Genomic DNA, 12,364 nt, shown 5'->3' with positions numbered 1-12,364 from the left:
TGGACTAATTAAAGTACATCATGGAAATATTATGCCTGGTGTTGGCTTAATGGTTAGGGTGGTGGGCTTGGGATCCTAGGGTCCTGAGTTCAAACCCCCACCCGGCTGTTGAGTCAATACCAGGTGGGGTTAACTTGACCTGTCATCCTTCCGAGGTCGATTAATACGAGGTGGTGTTATCTCGGCCTGTTATTCTTCTGAGGTCAGCAAAATGAGTGCCGGCATGCTAGTATACTGTGTCGGAGTGGTGACCCATCCAGGATTGTGCCCAATAGCCAAGGAGACTGCTTAGGTGGCAACAATGCTCTACACAGAGTACGGTCCCAATGTATGGATCAAAATTTTATTTCGGTTTTGCGGATCGGATATCGTCCGGATAAAAGAAGTGTTGAAATCTGTCATGAAATCTGATAATGTAAAGAAATAACGAGTCTTATAACGAAGCCGATATACCTATTTACTTTAAGCAAGCAAGGCTACGTACTTTCTTCCATACATGCACAAGAAAATGTGAAATTTCCAAAGCATTAAACTTACCTTTTTCGACTGTTTGGAGAATTATATTGAGTGAACAAAATTTTTTAGGAACGTGCCAAAATTAACCAGCTTCAATGAGCTATATGATTTAATGCATTCACTGCCGGACCTCATGCCCTGTCCCCCAGAGGGACTGCTTATCCATAGCATCTGCAAGATCTATGTGTGTATTTTTAGAGGTTTTGTGAGGTGCACATCCAAGCAGGGAAAATAGCGGGTTTTATGCAGTGTATATTTCACGGGTGATTGAATTTTGCGGTCTCCAGGGATGTTCTGCATTAAGCTGTAACTGTTTTGTGGATGAAGTCATTATGTGAATGAATTCATTTTATTTTTCATTGCTGCATTCGCAGTGAAGACCGGTTTTAAAGTTTAAGGGATCCTTTATGGTATGCAGTGACAGCCTGGCCAACCTTTCCTCATCAACCATTTAATTGGAGTGCTTGCGGTATTCGTCTCCGGACGCGTCCAGGCGGTGTTCATCTGCGGACGCGTCTGGGCGGTGTTTGTCTGCAGACACGTCAGGGCGGTGTTCGTCTCCGGACACGTCTGGGCAGTGTTCGTCTCCGGACGCGTCTGGGTGGTGTTCGTCTGCGGATGCATCTGGGCGGTGTTCGTCTGCGGACGCGTCCGGGCAGTGTTCGTCTCCGGATGTGTCTGGGCAGTGTTCGTCTCTGGACGTGTCCGGGCGGGGTTCGTCTCCGGAGAGCTTGGCTGCTTACGTGTCCTGGTGGTATTTATGTCTGGACGGGAGTTTGGCTCCAGGCCGTGTTTATAGTATGACAGGTAGAAAATGGATTTCAGACATTGTTTTGATTCAATCTTCACTGTTATTCTATGCAGAATCATTTTGACAAGACGGTATGAACGTAATTAACGCTCCACCACACGTCTGCCTTCCCTTTCCCTCTTCCTCTTCACTCTCACCTCTCTCTCTCTCTCTCTCTCTCTCTCTCTCTCTCTCTCTCTCTCTCTCTCTCTCTCTCTCTCTCTCTCTCTCTCTCTCTCTCTCTCTCTCTCCCCCCCCCTCTTTTTCTCCCTCCCCATTACCGTCAGCAAAGCGACAGGTAGTATTTGCTCGTAAGTAATAAATGGATAGTCCAAGATGAGATAAATATGCGCTGAAGTTCATGAGGCCCCATTGGGAGTCGGCCCCATCAGTGGTTCATGAGGCCCCACATTCAAATACAGTATGCCTAAATACAGAATGCAAAGAAAAAAGAAAGAAAAAACTACTATTGAATGATGACAACTCAAATGCAACACACAATAGGTGCTCATCAAGTCTGTGGCCTGAAATGAAGTGTTCACCAAGACAATGAGCAAAACTGTTGTGCTACATATCCTTGTGGGATATAATGTAGCGGTATTTTCTCCACGTCTTTTTACTAGGTTTTTGATTTTTCAACTGAACAATCACTCATGCATTATTTCCTATCTCTTTTAATGCCACAAAGTTATGGTGTCGTTTACACAACAAATTTCAAATAAATAATGCAATTCATGGAATAAGGTTGAGTTTCTGGAGGATAATTATTTTCAAACACAAATGGTCAATTATGAGGGCATTCTTAGGGGCTGACAGGATGGCCGAGAGGTACACACACTTCCCTACAAGCTGTCCTGCCTGGGTTTAAATCGTGACACAGCTATAAACTGCCATCCCAGTGTTTCACAGGTACAGTGATTTATCAATATTTGTGCTGATCATCGGATGGACGTTAAATGGGTGTCCTGTCTGCCAGCATTAGTTGTTGGGCATTAAATATCCCATGATTTCCTTCGCAAAGATCGGCGAGCCATCTCTGGCAAATTCTTGCTTGAACCTACAGAGGGCATTGCATTGGCAGCACAGCCACACCCTCAGCCAATGATACCACTCCACGGCCTTGTGCTACAATCAAAAGAAGAAGAATAAGAAGAGCATTCTTAAGAATGGGGAGACAAAACCGGATAAGAGTAGGTGAAAATAATAAAAGGGAGGTTTACTTGAAAAAAAAATCAAAATACAGCACGGAGTTGAGAGTATTGAAGATTGATATTACAAAAATTTAACTGCCAATGTCATGACGTGTTCAAATGAATTGCAAACATTTTCCATGTCTTACCCATATCATATTGGGTCAATGTCAGTAGATTTGGAAAGCTCTTCCATTTCGTCTCATCTTGAATGTACTAGATGACAACTCGTCACCAAAGAAGATGAGCTTTTTCCTCCATTAGCATGAAACGTGACTCAACAGCACCAGCAAATTGTCCTACAATCGGATTGAAGATCACATCCTTTCAACTAGATGGGGGTTGAGCAGTATTGTTGATGATGTACACATATGTGGAGCCTTAAATATTCCCCTGGACTGAATGAAAAATGGTCTCCCAATGCAATCCTTGTTGGTGAAAAAGAAGTGAAATAGTAATTAATAATTCTCCTGCCAAACTGCTCACAAATTGGACTATGCATCGAGAAAAAAAAACAAAACAAAAAAAAAAAGAACAAGGGATATTGACTCAACAGTGGAAAGTATTTGACTTAATTCTCATGAATCGATGCTTTCGTGCTTTGGGCAAATTGGGTGTTGGCAAAATAACTCGGAGCTAACATACTCACCTTTAAGTTGTCTTGTCAGGGGTTGTATTTTCAAATGAAGAGAATCCAACGACATTGCAAACGATTGTCTTGTTGCTCATCGGGCAGGGAGTTTGTACAATGCAGTACACCACTGCTTTAGGGGGGACATTGGGCCAATGTTTAGCATTTGTGGATGTAAAGACAAAAAAACACAGGAAGCCTTTCAAAAAGAACAAACCAATGTCTGAAAGCACCAAGGACAAATTCCAAAACTTCTTCCTTATCCACAGTGCGTCTGGAAAGTCTACAGCTACACGCTCTTTCATAATTTTCACCTTTTGTCACCTTATAGCCTGGAATTAAATTGCATTAAATCAGATTTTTTTCCACTTTATTTACACATCGTAACCCACAACTTCTAACTGAAAAACAAATGCTACAAATTTCAGAAAGTTAATTAAAAATACCAAACGAGAATGTCTTGGTTAGATAAGTATCCACCCCCCCTAATAATAGCACACTGTAAATAAGCTCAGGTGTAACCAATCATCTTCAAAATCACACACCAAGTTAATTGGCCTCCACCTGTATTAAGTTGAAGCGATTCTCATTATTTCAGAATAAAATCAGCTGTTTCTGCAGGTTTCCTTTGCTGGGTGCATTTCTCAGCAAAGACTCAACCATGAGAACCAAGGAGCTTTCAAAACACCTCTGGGGTTAACGTTGTGGAAAGGTACAGATCAGGAGATGGGTATAAAAATATTTCAAAGGCCTTGAATATCCCTTGGAGCACAGTCAAGCCAATCATTAAGAAGTGGAAGGCGTATGGCACCACCAAGACCCTGCCTAGATCAGGCTGTCCCTCCAAACAAGATGACCAAGCAAGGAGAAGACTGATCAGAGAGGCCACCAAGAGGCCAATGGCAACTTTGAAAGAGCTACAGGCCTTTATGGCAAAGACTGACCACTGTGTGCATGTGAGGACAATATCCCAAGCACTCCACACGTCTGGCCTGCATGGTCAGGTGGAAAGATGGAAGCCATTACTCAAAAAAGCCCACCTTGAGTCCCATTTGAGGAATGCAAAAAAACAATCTGGAGATTCTGAAGCCATGTGGCAAAATGTTTTGTGGTCTGACAAAACCAAAATGGAAGTTTTTGGCCAAAATGCAAAACGATACGTTTGGCACAAACTCAACACAACACATCACCCAAAGAACACCATCACTACTGTGAAGCACTGTGGTAGCAACATCATATTATGGGGATGTTTCTCATCAGCAGAGACTGGGGCACTTGACAGGATAGAAGTGAAAATGAATGGAGCAAAATACAGAAAAATCCATGAGAAAAACCTGCTGCCCTCTGCAAGAAAGCTGAAATTGGGACAGAAGTTCAACTTTCAGCATGACAACGACCTGAAGCATACAGTCAAAGCTACACTGGAGTGGCTAAGGTACAAAACGATAAATGTCCTCGAGTGGCTCAGTCAGAGCCCCGACCTAAATCCAATCAAAGATCTGTGGCGTGACTTGAAGATTGCTGTCCATCAACGCTCCCCACGCAACTTGACTGAGCTTGGACAGTTTTGTGAGGAAGAATTGGCAAATATTGCCCAATCAAGGTGTGCAAAGTTGGTAGAGACCTGTACCAACAGACTCACAGCTGTAATTGCTGTCAAAGGTGCTTCCAGCAAGTATTAACTCAGGGCAGTCAGGGGGGTACACACTGATCCAAGCAAGATATTCTAGTTTGGTATTTATAATTATCTGAAATTTGTTTTTCACTTTGAAGTTATGGGTTACATGTAAAAATAAAAGGTGGAAAAAGTCTCATTTAATGCAATTTAATTCCAGGCTATGAGGCAACAAAAGGTGAAAAATTTGAAATGGGGTGTAGACTTTCTATAGGCACTGTATGCAGAAATGTCAATGTGATTATTGCTTTAAAAAATAATAAAATGCTTTATGTTTTATACATTTTGTTATTTTGGTGTGAATTAAATCCACCTGTGTTATTAAATTGTTTTAATAATTGTTTCAGTTGATTTGGGGGATGAGTTGGATTTTTATCGCTTTTGGAATGGTGCTGTCCAACTTCCCCCCTTCCATGATCCTGGCCTGGTTTGATTGAGTCTACATTAACATTTGATTTCTTTTTGCAATTAAACGAATAATGTTTTTAAATTTTGGATTGTATGCACAAGCCCAGAGACAAAGGAACTTCCTCGTGTTGCAATCACGACCATGGCTTCAGCAATTATTGAGTTATGGCGGGCAACAGTTTTACATTGTTTTTAGAGGGGAAGAAGCAGAAGTACAAATTGGCGATTTAGCGGTCTCTCGTTGTGGTACTTTAGCGAAATACTCTGGCATCCTTTTTAAGTCTCGGTAATTCAGAAAACGCTCGAGAATAAAAGGTGTAGCTTTTAAATGTTTACGACTTCATTCTAAAGTAGTTTATGAGCATGTCATTTTGTACACATTTGAATGGGTGGCCATTTTTTCCCCGTATCATCCTTCTATATGGAGTACGACCATGCTCCATGATGACACTAAATGAGAGGAGCACACTGACACTAGATGTGACATGACACTGATGTCATGCACATAAATTATGCCGACACCTCATCTCCAAACAGAATGACATCCATGTGGCACTCAGGTCTTTGCAATCTGAGATTTATGCCATCTGCTGAAGAAGTTTGAGCATATATCTGAATGATGGTGGTGTTCACTTGATGTCCTTTCAACTTCAAAGATTCTTTTTCTTAATTCATATCCAGCACAAGGCTGCAGAGTAGCATCATTGTCTGAAAGGTATTTGTAAATTTACACTTTTGGATGAAACAACTTTTTTAAATGGCAGACTTTAAAATAAAAGCTCCAATATTCACTTCATGTATAACAAAAAACAAAAGTTTTAAAATCTTTCAGTTGGTAAGTGAAAAATGTGATTGCGTGGCTGGAAGATGTATAATGTCATATAGCGATTGAAGCAGGAGAAAGATACTATTTCTGCACATTTTTACATTATGGCGAATAGCTGGGCCATGACTACATGCTATCAGATACCAATATATGTCGTCCATTTGATTTTGTTCACAGAAGAGATGAGTAAAATAAGGTTTTTGTTTACAATCAAGTGTGCACATTGTATTTTTGCTGGGCACTGTATAGGCTCTACGATATACGACTGAGGCCACAAAATTATGTTCTGTTGCTCCTCATCCATTGTTTAAAAGTCATCTTATGATCAATTTAAAAATCCTTTTGTGTTTGAGAGTCAGCATTTCATCCTATAATACATCTTTAGAAATAAGCTGTGGTCATCTTGAGAGAACAAACATTTTAAATCAACTTATAGTGGGCTCCTTTGTGTGTGTATTGAATATTTTAAAATATATATAATTTCTGTTTAACAGAAAATTAGATTATTGCATGAATGTTTAAAATCACCATGTCATGGAATATATTAATCATGACAAATTTAGTACACATCTGCAATGTCTGGATTGAACATATTAACATGTATGGAATGAACATGTCTTAACATGCTGATGCTGAAGCTTGCCACAAAAAATGGTTTATTCAGTATTCCATGGTGGCATTATGTAACTTCATCCCAACAAGCTTTCTTCATTAATCCTCAAGCAGTACCTGTCTGTTATTTTGCACCATTAGTGTGGGGCACAGCTATGTTGCTGAAAGAATGCCGCTAGATATTAAGCTACAAATTTACAATTTGATGTTTCGCAGTGACCTCAATCAAATGTACCGTACTGTTCACAAAGCGTTGGTTCTACCGAAGCATTGCCCAGGGAAAGGTTATGCTGGGTGGTTTGCTGTTGCTTTCCTCGCAGAGAGGCAGGGCAGGAATTTGTAATTTATCCAGGGAGCCAGTCGGTAACTCAGCTACTCTTCACGAAGGACGTTAACGCCCACCAGCTTATGACAGCAGACGTGACACCCAGTTTAAGGTCCATCCGAGGGATGGCACACACATTGATGAATCGCCATACCTGTATGCCTGGTGTTGGCTTAATGGTTAGGGTTGCGGGCTTTGGATCCTCGGGTCGAGTTCAAATCCCGCTCAGCTGTTGAATTAATACCAGGTGGGGTTAACTCGGCCTCATCCTTCCGAGGTCGGCAAAATGAGTGCCAGCATGCTGGTATACTGTGTCGGAGTGGTGACCCCTCCAGGATTGTGTCCAATAGCCAAGGAGACTGCTTCAGCAGCACCAACGCTCTGCACAGAGTATGGTCCCAATGTCCTCCTCCTGCCTGTAAAACACCAGGATGACAGCTTATAGTTGGGTCGGGATTCAAACCCAGGCTAGACAGCACAGAGGCAAGTGTGCATATTTCTCGGCCATCTTGCCAAACCAATACAATGGCCTACTCTTCGCCAAAAGTACAAGTGGATATTTACCGTCTACAAGTGGGGGCAGATGTAAGACAGCTGGCTCAGCTCGTTTCAACAACTTCCTGCCTACACAGCACCACAATAACAGTTGATAGGCAGACTAGGATTCAAACCCAAACTCGACAGCTCAAAGGAGAGTACATAACCTCTCAGCTATCCTGTCAGCTCGCAAGCCTGAATTAGCTACAAAAAAATAAAATAAAAGTGCCATCAGGACCAGCTGGATGCCAGAAAGGTCAGGAAATAAAACAAGATGGTGAGGTTATTTAACACCTTGAGTATCCCATCCATCAATGTGGTAACAGTAACACGATAGAAAGCAGTCATATAAAATATCCGAGGGCAAAGAGGCCAAGGTTGGTGAAATAGAAATATGGATGATGTTTGAGCGATTCAAAAGAGATGCTTTGGAAGCTCATGACACGTCTTGCGTGTCCGGTTAACAGTCCCAGGTATTCCATGGCGTTGTTCGTTTATACTTACTTTACTAATACTATTTGGCAATATTAGGTGATTTTAGAAGCCTGATCGTGTGGTCATGTAATTGGTGGGTCTTGAACCACAAATATATGCGTGAGTACGGAACAGAAATGTAGAAGGGGCATTCAAGAAGTTCAAACAAGAAGATATTCACATTAGTGCATGTCATGCCAGCATGTTGTTTTATTTTCCACCATGGAGGTTTGTTCGTCTGTTTATTGGACGAGGAATCAATTGCGACTTCAGCCTGCAGGTGCACACCTATTCTCTAAGGGCTGACGTTGTGCTGGTGATGAAGTGCTTCCTGTAGGTGAGGGAAGGAATTTGGAATTTGTTCAGGTTGCTGGAAACAGCTCACTTACTGTTCTTCGAAACACACCGAGGGACCTTTAACGTCCACCAACATATGCTAGCAGAAGGGACACCTATCTCAACGTCCATCAGAAGGACGGTACACTTTGTTATGCAACACCTTGCCTGTGAAGCATCAATGTGAAAGTTGATAGTCGGGTCAGAAATCAAACCCAGACTAAACATCTCAAAGGTAAGATAAAATATGAAATGACAAGAGCTAATACATAAACCTCTGCACAGTGCAGACTGCACCAACGTTGAACTAATATCTATTTTCTGATTACTAAGAAAAATATTTTCCTACTAATTGTAGATACAGGTAGTGGACAAAAAAAAAAACGGAAACACCAATGTAAGGTCACTTAACAGGGCGCTGGGCCACTACGTGCGGCGAGTCTGGTCTGTATGTGCCATGGCACAGAGTCCGGCACCGTTCTTCCACGAGAAAGTTAATCCAACTCACACCTGTTTGATGGAGGTGGAAAACGCTGTCTCAGGCGTCGTTCCAGAATATCCGATAAATGCTCGATTTGGTTCAGATGTGGTGACTGAGAAGGCTTTCACATATGGATAACATCAGTGTCATGCTCATCAAACTATTGGGTGACCACTTGTGCTTGTGGATGGGGGCATTTGGGGGGGGGGGCAGCCATGCTACTCATAATTAGAGGTAACTAGGCCTGTGCAGCATTTCTATACATGACCCTGAAGCATGCTGGGATGTTATTTGCTTAACACACAGGCCACACCTGTGTGGAAGCCATTACTTGGTGTCCCTAATTTACCCATGAGGTGTTTCAATTTTTTTGTCCACTACCTGTATGTAGTGTCGTTATGCGTTGAGAAAAAAAGAAGTTGGCATGTCTTGAAGTTTTGTGTTTACCTGGTTCAATTAAATAATTTTACACTCCCCCACCCCCCGAACCGCCCCCACCCCCCCCCCCAATACAGTTCCAGAAGTATTGGAACAGCACCCCAGAACTTGAAATAAATCCTCCCAACATTGATGTCCCTATTAGGAACTTCAACACAAAAGCCTATGAAATGGTTGCCAACCTATGGTTGTTTGTCCATGTCTTATCCTTTGTTTAATGTTGAGCATTAAGCAAAGAAGCAGTGCGTACCATTTTTTAAGTTTTTGGAATGGCTAGGCCAGGGTTCTGAATCGCCGACCTCCCAGACTTTGAGGAGATACGATAACCATTACACCACCGATACAGTGCTTTATAAAAGGTGTGCATCAGGTATTGAATGCATTTCAAATCAAGATGCCATGACGGAAGAGCTGACTGGCCTTCAATGTGGAATTATTAGTTATTGGGTGCAAGAGGTTCACGACATTCCCCCAACTAAACTGTAGTTGCCAAAAAGCCAACTCGCATACTTCTTCCAATGTTGAAAACAGGACAGAAAGGCTAGAATCATGAACACACCAAATCAAAACAACCTTAAAATGTGGAATCATGGAACACTATGTTTGATATCTTTCTAAATTTGATACAAAATAGATGAGTGACAGGTTACCAGCTGCTTGTTGCCCAAAGGAGAGCAACACCTTCTGACAAATTGAATAAATCGTTGTGACCGACGACAGCTGCATATTTCCTTACTCTCCCAAGTCTTTTGGTATGAAATATAATGTAAACTAAAAACATTTGTGCCTTGTACGAAGATGCTACTTTACATGAAGACTCAATGTATGCACTTCAAGAGAAGCAAACAATAAAGAAGGAAGGTTGTGGAACAGGAGGGACATGGGTAATGGCGTGAATGCAGTCCGTCAATTCAGATGATTTCACATCCGGAAGATAACAACCCGCTGCTCAATATATGATCCTCAAATGATCCCTCACCCCAAATCTTCAGTATGATTGGGATTAGTTTGGAGAAGAAGATGAAAGCCACCAGTCACCACATTTAAAATGGTTCCTATCGCTACCTGATATAATGAACCTTCGTCATAACATGCAGAGGTATCTGGCAATTATGTGTCAGATCAGAACATTTTTTCTCATTTTTGTCTCACAAGCTATACCACAACAGCATCCATCGCGGTGTTCCACTAAGCACTGTGGTCTAGAAGCCTCGGGGTCTGCATCCCGCTCCAGCGAAGCTGGACTCGAACCATGTAAGATGGCCTTTGGCGAAACAGATTGCTGTTGGCCAAAGAGATATATTTGTGCGTGCTCCGAGCCTGCTGAGCCAGCGTCAGACAGATATCGATAGGAATGATATAAATACACAGCAGCACCGTTAACTGGTTTCAGAGAAAAGACAAGAGCCGAGAAATAAATCTTGCATCTTGTTAGAGCAGGATTCCCAATTCAAAAAATGCCAATTACAGCCAGGCCCATTTATATTCTTAATATGCATGGCATCTGTCAGACAAGAGGCAAAGGCAATGGCTTGGTTATTAGGCAAACGAGCAGCAAAAGTCACGAGGATAGACGGAGGTCCCCTCACGTCCCGACAGGCCGCCTGTAATTGAAAAGAATGGTTTTGCCTCCTTACTGCCTCTCGCTTGCCCTCAGTGTTCCTCTGCCCCCACGAAGGCCTTGTTCTCACACCTTATGCTCAGTACCTGTGTTCATTGGGACTTTTTATTCCCTCAATTTGGTCGATTGTCCAAAAAGAAAAAAAGAAAAAAAAGGCATTCCGAGACGAGGTGGATTTTTTTAATATATTTACATATTTATCATTAACTCATGCAAGATATCTCCGATGTGTTGGGCGAAGGTTCAACGAGGCTTCCTTGCTGTTATCTTTTGGGAATTAGCTGTGGGGATCTGGACAGCGAATCGAAGTCTAATTCACACGTCAGTTAAACATCCACTGTGTAATCATGTTCGATTTACCGATTAAACGACATTGCACATATAACCACTATCGAGCATTATGGCAACACCTTCACATATCCCAAATTCCTCCTGGGAAAATGGCTTCCGTGTTACAGGTTCGCTACATTACATTCATGTTCAGGCTGCCGTATCGAAAACGGTTCAGTTCGTGACATCTTTCCATCGTGCCAGAGCACGATAGAGAAAAATGGAAAATTAAAGGGTGGCCATTCGATGCATTTTTGCTATTAATAAGAGATGTAGTGGGAGTGAGAGTAGAGATGATAACAAAATGGCTTGTTTGTGTTCCTGATCATATATTGCCATAACTATGTGCTCGAATGTAAAAGCGTGATAAGCATGTCCGTAGGATGGGTCTGTCTGTCTGTCTGTCTGTCTGTCTGTCTGTCTGTCTGTCTGTCTGTCTGTCTGTCTGTCTGTCTGTCTGTCTGTCTCTCTCTCTCTCTCTCTCTCTCTCTCTCTCTCTCTCTCTCTCTCTCTCTCTCTCTCTCAGTTTTGGAAATGCAATAATGATGCTCAGTCGGTGCACACAAGAGGCATCATTGGAAGCTCACTGTAACTGGACATAATTTAGAGACATCAGATTGGCCTCCAACTCTTGGAACAAAAACGCATTCTGGTCACCAAGTATGACACCACAAAGCAATCTCCAGCTGACAATCTCATCAAGATTAATAATAATCTTTGAGACGAATTTTTTTTTAATGAAATGATGGAAAAAGTTAAAATTTAAAAATGAAGGAATAAACATGCATCCCCAGCTTGCAATTCTGTGAGAAAAACTCGTCTCAATGACTGTTTGTCTTAACGAGCTTGTGCGTGATTGTGTGTTTGTGTGTTTGTGTGTTTGTGTTTCCGTCATACACGAGCTGGCTGGCTGGATTATCATTGGAGTGCCGAAGAAAGAGGATGCAACCTATTAAGCTCAGAATCTGTCAGGATTGTTCGGATGACTGGGGGTTAGGGAGGGGGGTCCACGGTGGCTAATACAATGTCAAACAAACCATCAAGAGGGGAAATCATCTCGGAAGCTGCTTTCAAAGGTGGCGGTTCGAGTCGTCCTTGGAGGTCACATGAATAGGGCAAGTCAAAATGATTTTAATTGGGATTTCGTTTTTTTCAAAATATTTAATGAACTTAA

At 42.0% G+C, this 12,364-nt stretch overlaps 1 long non-coding RNA gene across 6 annotated transcripts in view; it reads right to left on the bottom strand.

The window, feature by feature from the left end:
- Positions 1 to 12,364, bottom strand: part of LOC147032380 (uncharacterized) — a 35,594-nt gene that overhangs the window by 20,714 nt on the left and 2,516 nt on the right. For 3 of the 6 annotated variants that reach the window (XR_015055140.1, XR_015055142.1, XR_015055143.1), the window contains exons 2-3: positions 7,128 to 7,389; positions 3,146 to 3,260 (exon numbers count right to left, since the gene is read on the bottom strand). This is a non-coding gene — a long non-coding RNA (uncharacterized LOC147032380). Of the gene's footprint in view, positions 1 to 1,596; positions 3,261 to 7,127; positions 7,390 to 12,364 lie in introns of those variants that run through there. The other 3 variants (XR_015055141.1, XR_015055138.1, XR_015055139.1) reach the window with 3 other exon arrangements.

The sequence above is a fragment of the Eptatretus burgeri genome, chromosome 2, assembly GCF_056783735.1.
Source record: "Eptatretus burgeri isolate ZD-2024b chromosome 2, Ebu_testis_v1, whole genome shotgun sequence".
Taxonomy (NCBI): domain Eukaryota; kingdom Metazoa; phylum Chordata; class Myxini; order Myxiniformes; family Myxinidae; genus Eptatretus; species Eptatretus burgeri.
Note: the sequence above shows the minus strand (reverse complement) of the source record. Positions and strands in the feature narration are given on the sequence as shown.